The sequence below is a fragment of the Dasypus novemcinctus genome, chromosome 3 (assembly GCF_030445035.2).
Source record: "Dasypus novemcinctus isolate mDasNov1 chromosome 3, mDasNov1.1.hap2, whole genome shotgun sequence".
NCBI classification, from domain to species: Eukaryota; Metazoa; Chordata; class Mammalia; order Cingulata; family Dasypodidae; genus Dasypus; species Dasypus novemcinctus.
This window is the reverse complement of record NC_080675.1, coordinates 118,916,695-118,929,841: the sequence shown is the minus strand read 5'-3', so window position 1 is coordinate 118,929,841 and position 13,147 is coordinate 118,916,695. Positions and strand designations below refer to the sequence as shown.

Sequence of the window (13,147 nt, the reverse complement as noted above, 5' to 3'; positions counted from 1 at the left end):
CTTTATTTTCTGCTGTCTTCTATATGCATACCCAAAATTGTATATCATAAAATTTGTACAGTTTTGGATGTGTTTTTTTTGTGTGTGTTTGTCTGTTTTTGCATTATATCATCTAATTTCACCTTGTCACCAACTATACTTTGAGTAAAAATGGAAGTTCTAGGTCTAAGGGAATAGATAGTTTTATTCACAGATAAGCTGTATTTGCATTTCCCTATATTACATTTCACTAGGATGAAACAGTTGAAATTTCACCAGAGCTGTGTGAGAGAACCTGTAAGAAGGAATATTATGTCAGAGCAGATGTTGATAGATGGTTAGATGTGGTGGTGGGTATATGTGGAAGTTCTCTCTGATTGCTTCCATTTTCTCAGTGTGTAGGAAGCAAGATCTTCTACTGAGAATGTAGACAGAGGTACTGAGCCTTTGAAGACAGAGGAGAAAGTATGATAGTCTTCTAGGAGAATAAGAGGAGTAGGAAGTACATAATTACTTAATAACTTTGAAAGCCCATGTAAGTTAATCAGTATGAAATGGTACCAGTAAGCATGATTGTATAATTTTCTTTAGACATGTTTCCACTGCATGAGTGTGGGCACATGTAGAAGAGAGTTGGATTTCATTAGGATTAAACTTGCAAAACTTTATCTCTACTCCAGAGTGCTCTGCTGACCTTCAGTCAAATGCATGATGCTTCCTGCTGGACATTGGGATTTTCCATCCCTGACATTCCTCTGCTTTTTCTCCAGCAGCTCTGTGCCAGAGGTTTCTGCCCACTGCTTCTTCACTGGCTAAACTTTAATCTGTTTCAAATTCCCCTATTAAGCATTCTCAGACCACCACCCACACCCAGATTGGATGACATACCCTTCCTTAGATATGTATCATTTCATTTACCATATTTAGTCACTATCTTTATCCCCATTTAATTCTAAATTCCTTCAGGGCAGGGTATTTTATTTCTCTTTTATGCTCACTCCATATTTCTATACTCTGGCACACATTCAACATTTTTAATGAAAATAAGCGAGTTTTTCCAAATTAATGGATAAGTTTCTTCATAAAGTTTAATCAGCAAGAAACCAAGTTGCCTTTATCAGACCTATGCCAGAGCCTCATTTAGTAGTGGATACATTTGTCAATAAAAATTAACAGCCTAGAACAAACTATTCAACTACTAGAAAAAAGTGTTAAAAATAAGACAAGTATTCCTTTAAACATGTTGCTTGAATTCAACATTTAGTTTATCTCCTTAGCTTTAGACTGATATTAATAATTATAATGAATGTTCTGTTATTTGTGGAATTTTTTTAGATTTTCAAAACATTTTCATGTTTCTAATGACTGTAAAAAAACATACATATACACTTATAAAAAAAGTATGGCCAGTTTATTCAACTACAGGGATTCCTTCAAGGAGAAAGTGTCTTTTATACATAAATATTTAAGAAAGGTAGGTATTTGACCAATTTGGCGGGGAAGGACATTCTAGGTTGGGTAGAGCATGAAGAAAACATCTAACAATAAATTGCAGATCTTTGTCAGCAGAAATTTATAATTTTTATATCTTTGATTGCCTCATGAGCTCATACACGAAATATATGCTGAACAGAAATGTGGGGACTAAACGAAGAGCCTACTTTTTTTTACCTTGTCATTATGTGTTTAGGCAGACATAGGGAATAAAGAGAGGAAAGGCCAAATTTGGACTTAATGAAACAGTATGGGAATTGCAGGTACATTATAATTCTCTCTACTGGAAAGCAGAGATAAAAGAAACCTCAATTACCATTAGAGAATAGAATAGGCTTTCCACTTAGATCTTCAGAGGCAGCTTTCTTAAAAATTAATTCACCTGATAAGTGTTCAAGTTTCTACCTTACTTTTGCTGTGTGACCATTTATCTGATGTGCTTTGGTTAGAAATAGATGTTATCAAATCTTTGACTTCAAATTCAAAACCCCAAGAGTTATTCATACCTGTACAAGCTGGTGAGGGATACTTAACTAGTCTCTAAAGCTCTTAGGGATAATTTGAAGACAGATTCTCTGCCTAAACGTTATTAATTATATATTTAGCACCTTAGCTAGTTTATTTCTGAGGGGTTTTAGAGATCAAAAGGGATATGAAAAAAGTGGAGGGAATCAAAGTCAAAACATCAATTTGAATTTTGCTGCACAATGAGAATTTACTCCAGCACTTTGTTGCAATATAATCTATAAGTAATCTTCTGAGGTTCACTTGCCAATTAGGAATCATCACATGGTATGTACTTTAGATGTTAGTAGTTAATTTGCATGTCAGTGAAATATTAATTTGATGAAAATTTTAAAGCTTTATGCACTATTTATGTCATAATTGGGAGCATAGTAAGTGTACTAATACACTGATTTTCATTGTATCCAATGCGCTTTTTAAAAGGCCAAGTTTAAATGATCAGTAATTTTCATTGTCTGATAGTTGCTTCAGTTCAGTGCAACATCTGTGCTTTAAACTTTTAATTATTTTTAGCATTTAAAAAATCATGTCTATGTGGGAGAGAGAGGGAATGAGAATCAGATTTATAACCAGAGATAGCTGTTAGATTTGAAAGTTTAATTCAGAGTTTGTGGCATTAGTCATAACCATGTCACCTGGGATCAATAATTTAGTTATTTTGTTTGTTTGTTTGTTTCCCCAATTTCTCCCTGAGTTTCCCTTCAGCCAAAAAAGAACAGTTTTGTGGGTGGTCCCTTCTAAAAGCTGAAAACGGTTGTTGATTCAAGTACAAAGGAAAACAACCAGTGGGCACTTAAGCTTAACAACTGTATTTAAGTACAATGCTTAGAGCAAACACTATATTTACATAACCAGAAATTTCAAAAGCTGCCAGCCTGGTATGGTTAGCTTGCTGCTGGAATTGCCACACCTGTCAATCAAGTTCAGCCACTGGTTGATCAGGTAACAAGAAGAAAGCCATTCTGAGAGAGAGAGAAGGGAGAGATGACAGGGAGTGTCCTGTTCAACAGAACCACAATGATATTTTCAACATTTATGTCTAACCTCACATCCTTAGACTATTTGGGATTTAGTGTACCCAGAAGAAATTGTTTCTGATAAAAAGATTTAGTTACTTTTCTTCACTGATTGATCCCAATAATAATGCTTTTCTCAAAAGTAGCAGCTGAGTCTGCGTTTTCAATTTAATGCAAGAGATGCATGTATATAGGTTGACTCATTATAAGCGAATTTGTTCTGTTTTTACTTCTCTATCCTGCTAGAATATTAAGTGTCTTAAGATGACAAATCATGATTTAGTTTGTCTAATATCCCTCAGCATTTGCAATATTAGACCTTAATAACTGCTTACTTGATTGTATTTCTAAACACTTATTCATATTAACTTTGATGCATATTAATTCCTTCCACAATAAGGAAAAAGAAAAATCAGACATTCAGACACAGAAAACACAGTAGAATAAGATAAGTTCATTGAGAAAGATAACTCACGTATGCATCCCATGGAGCCCTATCTGATTACTAAATTAGATCTCAGATTGCATGTGAGCTTTCTAGTGGCCCAAGCAAAAAAGATAATGTGATCAGTTAAGAAATTCACATTTATTCCTGACATTAAAAATAAACTAACTTCAGATAAAATCTATATATCAAAAAATATACATAATAATTAATTTGAATCATCTTATATCTTCATTTCATAAATGTTTAAAGTGTCAAGTTAACCTTCAAAGTAAATTGGAATCTAAATGAATGTTGGTTATTAAAAATAAAACCTAATTCAAGAATTTTTCTTCAAATTAATTTGTGGGAAGAAAGCCTAAATTTGAGACTTAAATGCACTTTTTTTTTTCCAATCAACAAATAATTTGTTTCTGGGTGCATCTTGTTATGTAAAGTAGGTGTCAAACATCATCTTCTTAAGTAAATATTTAATGAGCATTCAATAAGCACTGGACCAACAGAAGAATTTTTAAAATAAAATGCTTCCAAAATAAATATTGACAATTCTCTTTTCTACATAAATACAAGTGTGCTTCCCCTTATACCACCCCTCAAAAAAACAGCATAGGAAAAGAAAGTGTCAGTAGTTTTCAATACTTAATATGAAGAAAAGTGAATGGAATTAAAGCTTCCATTCAAAGGTAACAAAACAAGGCCTCATGGTTCTCCATTACTTTCCCTTATGATACGTGAGCTTAGTGCCTGAAATGCCTAAATGTATATTATGAGAAACACAGGTTAGATTTGTAAAGGTCAAATAAATACTCTTCAGACATTTTATTCAGTGATTCCTGTTCTCTTTTTTTAAGCCCTGGCTTTTTCCAGGTTTAATAAAGGTTGTTCTCTCTTCACTTCTCCCCGACTATTTTCTCGTTTTGAACAGGATGTCCCCCAAACAGACTTTGCTGAAAATATGTGCACATAAATTTATGAGAAAGGAATAGAGTAGCAAAGGTTGTAGAGCCAATGAAGTATTAATTTAAAAGGCAATCAATTTTGAAGAAGAGATGGGAATCAACATGAACTCAGCAAGGGCATGAATGATAGTATATAGTACAAATAATTCTCTATTTGGGGGTCCTGAGAAATTTCAGCAAGTGGTGGTAGAGTAATGAATGTTTGTAATTCATTAGCTACTATTTTAAAATGCAAAGCACACCATGACATCAATGATGTTCTTTTTTATCTCAACACACAGGCTATTACAATTAATGCACTTGCAAAAAAACAGTATGCTTAAATATAGACTTTGATAAGATTGCAATGTTTCAATAACAATAACTTAATAATGTTTTATAATTCTATAGAAAGAAGAAAATATCTTCTGAGACTGTTTCAAAAACGCATATTATATGTTCGTATATACCAAACATTTATGAATATTTCTATCCTGAAAATTCTTTTTCCTCATGATCCCTTAGTAACTTCTTAGCATATCTTTAAGAAAAGAATAATTTTTACTTTAAAAAACATTTTCCATATAGAACAAATTGTTAAGAACATTTTTAAGTGTTTGATTTTGAGGTGCTTCATTTTCTTTTCTCAATTTCCATCTTCCTTCAGCCCCTGGACAACAAAACAATGGTTCTTTCTTCATGTGGAAGAGTAAACTCAATAAACACAAGTGGTCAGGGGGCCTCATTGCAGTGAAATGATGGCTTCATAAAGACTTTTTTTTCAAATGAAGAAACAAGTTTAGAAGGACCTTTTTCAACATACTTTAAAGTCATGCATATTTCCATGTTATAATTAGGTTGGGAACACTAAACACTGTTGATGAATAAAGGAGAGCAAAATAATTAAGTTCTGTTTTACACACAATCAAGATGCAGTTGAAAATCCAGGTACAAATTCAGGGTTTGGAGATTTCAGAAGATGAACAAGTGAACATTTAAAATTGGTCTTGGGGAAAGGTGGTAAATGACTATAAAGTTTATAAATAGTAGTGGATACTTTCCATGTCTTATTCTTCATTAGAATCCACTTTGATTCATTGCTCAGGAGGTCCCATACTAAGTTAGCCATGGTATGCAAGCAGACAAAGGACAATTTAATAGATAATCCTATCCATTCAGTGAGATTACTGAAAGTGAAATATTAAAATAATAAGACAGAAAAAATAAAAGTATTTTCAAAGCTATAATACAAACAGGCGGTACAAATACTACTATGAAACACATTAAGGAAGCAAATATTAAGAGTGATATGGAAAGAAGAGAATGAACAGTATATTTTTCCAGATGTATATGTGTGGCACTGCGAGTATGATTTGGATGCCTACCCATGTGGCCAAGTGTTTTTATCATCTACCTAATCCCTCTTCCTTCCTTACAATGAATCACACGGATTTCCACACCCTAAAGAACAATCCCACTGAATGGTTTTTCACTGTGGAATCAAGACTTGTGGTTGGTGAGAGGTGTTCACATTAGCTATTTCTCCTGCGAGCTGGAACTCTAGCCTTCATCAGACAGACACACTTAGCAAGTCCATCAGGCACGTCAAAGTGAAATATAACCAGGGTAGCTGGGTGTGTGGTGTGTTAGTAATTACTGGGATTTACAACCAGCTACATACATACATACACACACATATGCACCCACATATATATATAAATATGTATATATATTCACATGTGTATACATATCTATATAATAAAATAAAAATATCCTTCTTGCCAAGAGCTTATTCTGATTAATACCCACACCTATCGGAAAAAGAAGAAACACCCTTTTCAGCAAAATGCATTCTTTTTTGCAATGGATCAAGGAATAGACACTATGAAGAGGTGATGCCTTTGTCATTTAAAATGGAAAAACTCAAGAGTATCCTACCCTGCAACAAAATGAACAAGCTCATCATGTCTTTTGGCATCTCCAGCTAGGGATAACGGGCTCCCTTTGACTCTGGTACACGTCTGCCTTCCTGAATGGTAGCATGTGTTTAGGGTGGGGGAGCAATGGACGACTACGCTGGCGCTTGGCCGTTTGTAGAGTGGAAATTGCACTTTGTTTTCAAAAAACGAATTCTTCTCCCAGAACCATACAACTCGATTAGGTGAAGGCTCAACTAGAATAAATGCACATTCTAAAAAAGGAAGGAAGGAGGCGAAAGAATAAACCCCACGAGGACCCTTTAAGAGAAACAGGTGCTGGGAAGAAAGAGAAAATAGCCACTTGCCAATAGCACTTGAAACTCCGTCTTTGTCACTCTGAAAACAATTTCAGTGGCAAATATCGCGCCTTATTTCTGAGGGTTTAATTCCCTAGGCTGTCTCCGTAAATTAGTCACATCTAAGTTTCGCACTCAAGAGCGGTTTCCGCTGTCGACTACTATTCTCCTCCGTGCTGGGAGAAGTCCGTTTCCAAAGTGGGCGAGCCCTTTTCTTCCTGGTAACCTTGACCCTCGCTCCTCCAAGTCGTCACTTTTATTTACAGCCCCGGGATTGGTGTCTGTGTGGTTCAGCCTGGCCCCAAGAACAGTCACCGCGAACAATGAGCCAGACAAGGGACCCACCCAGCGAACGCCTGCTCTCGGGCCGCGCGCAATCCGACCAGCGCGGGACGCTCCGGGTTTCGAGGCTCTGGGGGCCCCCACCCTTTCCCGTCCAAGACAAGCAAGAAGGTTGGTCCTTCCTTACACCAGATCCCCATGAACGCCCAGCCAGTCCTTCCTCCCAGCACCCACCAGTTAAAGATGCAGAATCTAAAAAGAAAATCAGAAGAGCGGGGGGCGGCTTAGTGGTCCGGCAGGCTGTCCACCAGGCTGCAACTAGCGCAGCTGGAAGTGGGGGTGGGGGTGGAATTCACTTGCGCCCAAGCCCGCGACATATTGAAATCTCGAAGGATTTGGGGTGGGGGCAAGAGGTGGGGCCAGGAGCCATAAAGTGGCTTCCGCTCCCTTCCCCCCGGCCTGGCACGGCTCTGGGCTCAGGCAAGACACAAAAGACGGGTAGCTGCGGTGCCAACAACTCTGCCGCCTCCTCCATCCGCGCCGCGCAAGGGACCTGGGCGGCCCGGCCTCGGGGCCGAGTCCCCGCGCTGGCCGGTGCGCGCCCGGAGGATGGAGCATCTGTGGGCGCCGCCGGAGCGCCCTGGTGCGCTTTTCGCGCACCCCCGCCCCCCCCCCCCCAACAGTAGCTTTTCGCACCGCAGATAAAGAGACAAGAGAGGGCACAGGATAAATGGAGAGATAAGGCAGGACTTACTTGGAGGCCGAAGGCTCAGCCGGGCTCCTGCTCGGGACTCGGCAGGTGTTTGGCACCGCGGGCCGAGGCGGAAGGCGCTGGCGCAGCTCGGAACTAGGGCTCCACTTGGCGAGGAGGGAAACTCCCCTTGCCACCGGCCTCTGCGCCGCGCTCCTCGCTGTCACCACACAGAGCGGCGCAGGCACACTTCCCCCCTACCGCCTCTGTCCTGGTGGGTGTCTATGCCCTCCTCTCCGCGTTCACCTGTTCCCCCACAGACCACACCCTGTCACCCCAGCAGCCCTCCACTCCTTCTCTGACACTTCCACCGGTTACTGCTCCGTCTGCGTCCTCCCAACCCCCTCAGCCCACGTGCTCCTGCCGCTCCCTCCGCTCTGAACTTCCCCTGCCGCCAGCCCCCACCCGGGCTCTGAAAACCCCACCGTCTCCAAGCAGGGAAAAGTTCCCTGGGTAGGAGAGCAGCAAACGGACTATTAGGTCCTTGACTGTGTTTTCCCGGCCCTGCGGTTCCCAAGGCCCATTACCCTGATCTTGCTTAAGCAATGGTTTAGGTATATTGTGCATTATATATAAGAATGTTTTTTTTTTTTTTATTGAGTCATACATCTCCTCATGTTATAGAAAGTGATTCCCATATGTGCCTTAGAGAAATCATCTCACAGTTATTCATTGACATCTGGGGTTAGTCAGCCTGAGTCAATTATTGCCTTCTCCATATGCAAAAAAGCCCAGCAAAACTTGAGAAGTCTCTGTAGCCTAATCCAAACTAAACATACCATTTTCCGCGACTCCCCTCCCCTTTTTTGCTGTTATTGTAATAGGAATAGTTTGATATTCACTTTTCCCTGCTCTTGCAGAAAAAGTTAGAGATTCCTTTCTAAGGGCTCCCTTGGGAATCTGTTTCTAGTTCCAAGGCAGTACTTATCACCCATCACCATATGGCAATTCTCTCTTTGCCTGATTGCAAAGAAAGTCCATAAGCTTCTCTAGGTAAAATTTCCTGACTCTAACTGTATCAGCAGCTCCTTGCAGAGTCCCGGTACAAACATATGTCCAAAAAATGTTCAAGGAGTAAATGTCCTTTAAATTGAAAGCAAGTATTGGTGGTTTTGGTAAATGAAATGACAAATGAAATATTACATGGAAAATATTGGGATGGGGAGTGGATGTGGCTCAAGCGATCCGGCTCCCAGCTACTATAAGAGAGGTCCAGGGTTCAATTCCTGGGGCCTTCTGGTGAAGACAAGCTAGACTGAGTAGAAAGCTAGCACAGCAAGATAATGCAACAGAAAGAGACACAAAGAAAAGGCAATAAAAGACACAGCAGACCAGGGAGTCGAGGTGGCACAAGAGATTGAGTGCCTCTCTCCCACTCCAGAAGGTCCCAGAATCAGTTCCAGGTGCTGCATAAAGAAAATATAAGCAGACCCAGAAGAAGGCACAGTGAATGGACAGAGAGGGCAGGCAATGGTGGGGGTGGGGGGGGAGGGGAGCAAAATAGAGGGGATTCCTGTATATCCACCCTCCATTAACATCTTTCATTAATGTGATACCTTTCTTACAATTGATGAACACATATTGAAGCATTGCTACTAACTATGGTCTATAGTTTACATTATGGTTTACACTTTGCACAACACAATTTTATAGGTTTTGACAAAATGTGTAATGGCTTGTATCTGTGATTGCAATATCATGCAGAAAAATTCCAATGTCCCAAAAATGTCCCATGTTACATCTATTTTTCTCTCTTCCTCCCATCAGAACCTCTGGTGACCACTGTCTTTATATCAGTGTTACACGTTCTTCCATTACTAGAATAACACTAAGTCTACTTTGGTCCCCTTATGTTTGTTCATTCCTCAGTCTTGAGGATTTGGGGACAGTTGTATCATTTTTAAAGGATAAAAGTCTTCAATGACGTGCAACATTAAAAATTTGGGACATTTGACTGGTGAGTTCTCATACATTCCTCATGTAATTGTTCAATAATCCTTAAAACAAGTCTTCCTTAAAGGTATTACCTACTTTTAAGACTCAGGGAAGTTAATAACTTGGTGAGGTTCACTAAATGTGACACCCCAAAGCATTAGAGCTGGGGATCCACCATTGACCTCTCTTTACATTAGCACAAGCTGCTTTGGGCTGGCATTCTAAATGCACTGCCCACCTTCGTAGTTGCCTGCTGAGGGACCCAGGAGTTCCACAGAGAGCTTTCCTAACCATCTCTCCTCCAAGAATAATGTTTTTCCCTTCCCTTGTCCTCCTTTTGTTACTCTTTATTATCTTGTTGGAATTCAAATCAAAAGAATACAAAATAAACCCCCCCCCAAATTTTTTAACCTAAATTTCTATGAACTCAGACCTCTCATAGTACTTACTGCCTGAAATCTTATACTTAATGTTTTAAAAAATACATGTCGCCTCATCCATTCTAGTGTCTTTGGTTTTTCCATTGAAATAAATAGCAGCTAACATTTATTCAGCTAGAGAGATCTAGCAGCCAGCCATTTTCCAAGGACTTTAAAAGTTTAACCCTCTCCCTCTTTATGAGGTAGACCCTTACGGATGGGCAGTAGAGGCTCAGAGGCAGGATCACATAGCCAGTAATGAAGGGAGCAGGAATTGGATTCCAAGTAGTCCGTTTCAGAGGCTGCTCTCTAAACGACCTTGCTAAGTGACCTGCCATAAAACCTTGCATCTGATATTTGTTAAAAAGTTGCATATTAAAAATAATGAAAATTTATTCACCTACATTTAAGTTCATAGAAGAAAAAAGATGAATAAATATTCATTGTTTTTATTTAAACCTATAATTAGCACTATACCTGTTAAATATATGCCCAAGAGACTTAAATCTTCTGTCTGCTCATATACCAGATGAGCCCTAAATCTCAGCAGTTGCAGCCAACACCTATTCTCCAGGTCATTAGGCTCACCCAAGGCAACTAACAAAATGATGATGATGGACAACACCCATCTCAAAAGACAGAGTGTTTATAACTGCAGGCAAGACAGTTCCATCCACTTGCCCCATGGGATCTAAACCCCTTCTCATTCAGAAGCAGTGAACATCACCAACCCAAAATCTTCAAGACTGAGAGACAAACAAATGTAAGAGGGGAATGCAACTATGGACCAAAGTGAACTTATTATTATTCTAGTAATGGAAGAAATTACAACTACCACATAATATATATACCATTTTATATATATATATATATATATATACACACACTCTACTATAAACTTTGTAACCCTGTGTGGAACTTTTCTCACATTTTGCTATATCTAGAACCTCAGAACAATCAAAAAACGTGGCTGAGGCTCTCTTCACCTCTGAGAGTTCCTAGTGACTGAACTTAAGAACATTGATAAAGGTACTGGATATTTTTTGATTAGGCTTGCCTGATAAAATACAGGCGACCCAGTTAAATTTTAATTAGAGATGAACAACAAATACATTTTTCGTATAAGTCCATGTCCCATCAATATGTGGGACAGTGGGTTGTCCTCATTATTATGCACCCTGTTACTAACCATGCAATGTTTGGGATTTGTGGACATATTTACACTTAAACGTTTATCATTGTTAATCTTAATTAACAGTTTAACTGGGTGTGAGCCATTTTTATTTGCTAAATCTGATAACCCTATTTTTGACTCATCAGTTGCTGATGCATTTTCCCCCTACCCACCCTTCATTTTATTGGGATTAACAAAGTGCTTAATTACAGCAGGGTTGAAACAAGTTGTAGTTCTTCACTAATGGGCTAGGGATGGGGCTGTACTCCACACTGAATAAAGAAAAAATGATGCACCTCTTTTAAAATTGTTCACATAGCCTAAATCTTCTCCTCAGATTGGTAAACGAGCCCTTCCCAGTGGGTATTTCCCTTCAAGTCATACAATGTGTTTAGCATGCTCCTATTTATCTTAGAAACTGAAGACTGCCGATTGAACTGAAGACTTGCTTTTATTTTGAACTTCACAGTCATTTAGATTTAGTATAATAACTCTGACCAATGGTGGGAGAATATTCTCTTTCCTGTCCCTTCCCCTTTACATGATTTACCTTGTGGTTTCTGACAGCTAGATGCATAGTGGCTGATGCAAAAGGGCAGGGGCAGGAAGGATGATTATTTGTGTGGCCTGAGTTGGAAACATGAGAGGGACTAATAAAGAGACCTTTTCTGTAACTTGGTTTCTTCATTTGCAGAACTAGAATACAATCCCTACTCTTACACGTTATATTTCTAAATGCCTAATTGTACCATTTTTATTTATTATTAGATGCCCAATATTCTCCATTTTGAATTAAAATTATTTGGAGATGTGAGAAGGTATTTTCCAAACTTGGGCCCAAGAGTTCTTGATTTGGATGCCAGTGCCTCTGCTTACTAGTTGGGTGAAGCTGGATAAAGTGTTTAATATCTCCAAACATCAGGATTCTTATGTGAGAGAAGAGAATTAGCAAAAATCACTTCGTAGAGTTATTACATTAGATGAGAAATACCTGAATGTGCCTACATAATTTCTCATACAAGGTAATCAATCAATAAATGTTAACTTTTATTTTGACCTTACCCAATACCATGATTCCATGCTGTGATTTATCCCCTGAAACTGTCTACTACAATTATTTGCACATATTAAGTGCTCAAAACTGATTACTTAATTAAATAAATGAATGGATATAAGATAACTTATGTGGCAGTGCTGTTGAATTTTAAGATGTTAGCAATAATAGTAATAATTACTAAGTCATAACAGGCAACAGCATTGGGTCTTTGATTCTGTCTCAGCTTTGAGGACTACTCTGCAACAAATGTTTGATGTGTCACTTTTTTCATCTAAAAATTCATTTGAGGGAGATACTTGTCAACAGAACAGCAACATCTATTGATTAATGAAAAAAGTTTCACTCATTTTGCTTTGCTCAATAAAATTACTGTACTTCCTTCAAATACTTTGTACTACATTTCTTTTACTGAACCCATATCGATTAAATTAGACTTGACTGCATTTAGCAAAGGCTCTACCTACCTAACCTCCCCTCCCAACCTCCCCCGCACAACGGGGGTTGTAGCAGTTTAATATAATTATGAATTCCAAAAGTAGATATTGGATTATGTTTGTAAACAGATTTGTACCTGGACATGATTAAATTATGATTTGGGCTTTGATTGGGCCATGTCAGTAGGATATTGAGTCCCTGTCCCTTGGTGGGTGGGGACTCACAGATAAAAAGCATGGCAAAGGACAGAGTTGGAGCTTTTTCATGTTGGGAGTTTTTAATGTTGAAATTTGATGCTGAAGTCTTTAGCTGGAGCCCCAGGAAGTAAGCACACAGAGGAAAGAGAAGCAAACCCAGGAAGAGAGGAACCCTCAGCCCAGAAGAATACCTGGGAAGTGAGGAACCCAGGAAGCCTGAACCCT

At 38.8% G+C, this 13,147-nt stretch overlaps 1 protein-coding gene across 13 annotated transcripts in view; it reads right to left on the bottom strand.

Annotated features, from left to right (window-relative positions):
• SEMA6D (semaphorin 6D) overlaps positions 1-8,076 on the bottom strand; it is a 653,158-nt gene extending 645,082 nt beyond the window's left edge. For 4 of the 13 annotated variants that reach the window (XM_058294114.2, XM_058294135.2, XM_058294139.2 and 1 more), the window contains exon 1: positions 7,709-8,048. The gene's annotated coding sequence lies outside the window, so the exon portion shown is untranslated. Of the gene's footprint in view, positions 1-7,708 lie in introns of all 13 variants that reach the window. The other 9 variants (XM_058294145.1, XM_058294141.1, XM_058294153.1 and 6 more) reach the window with 4 other exon arrangements.
• Between the last annotated feature and the right edge of the window lie 5,071 nt (positions 8,077-13,147).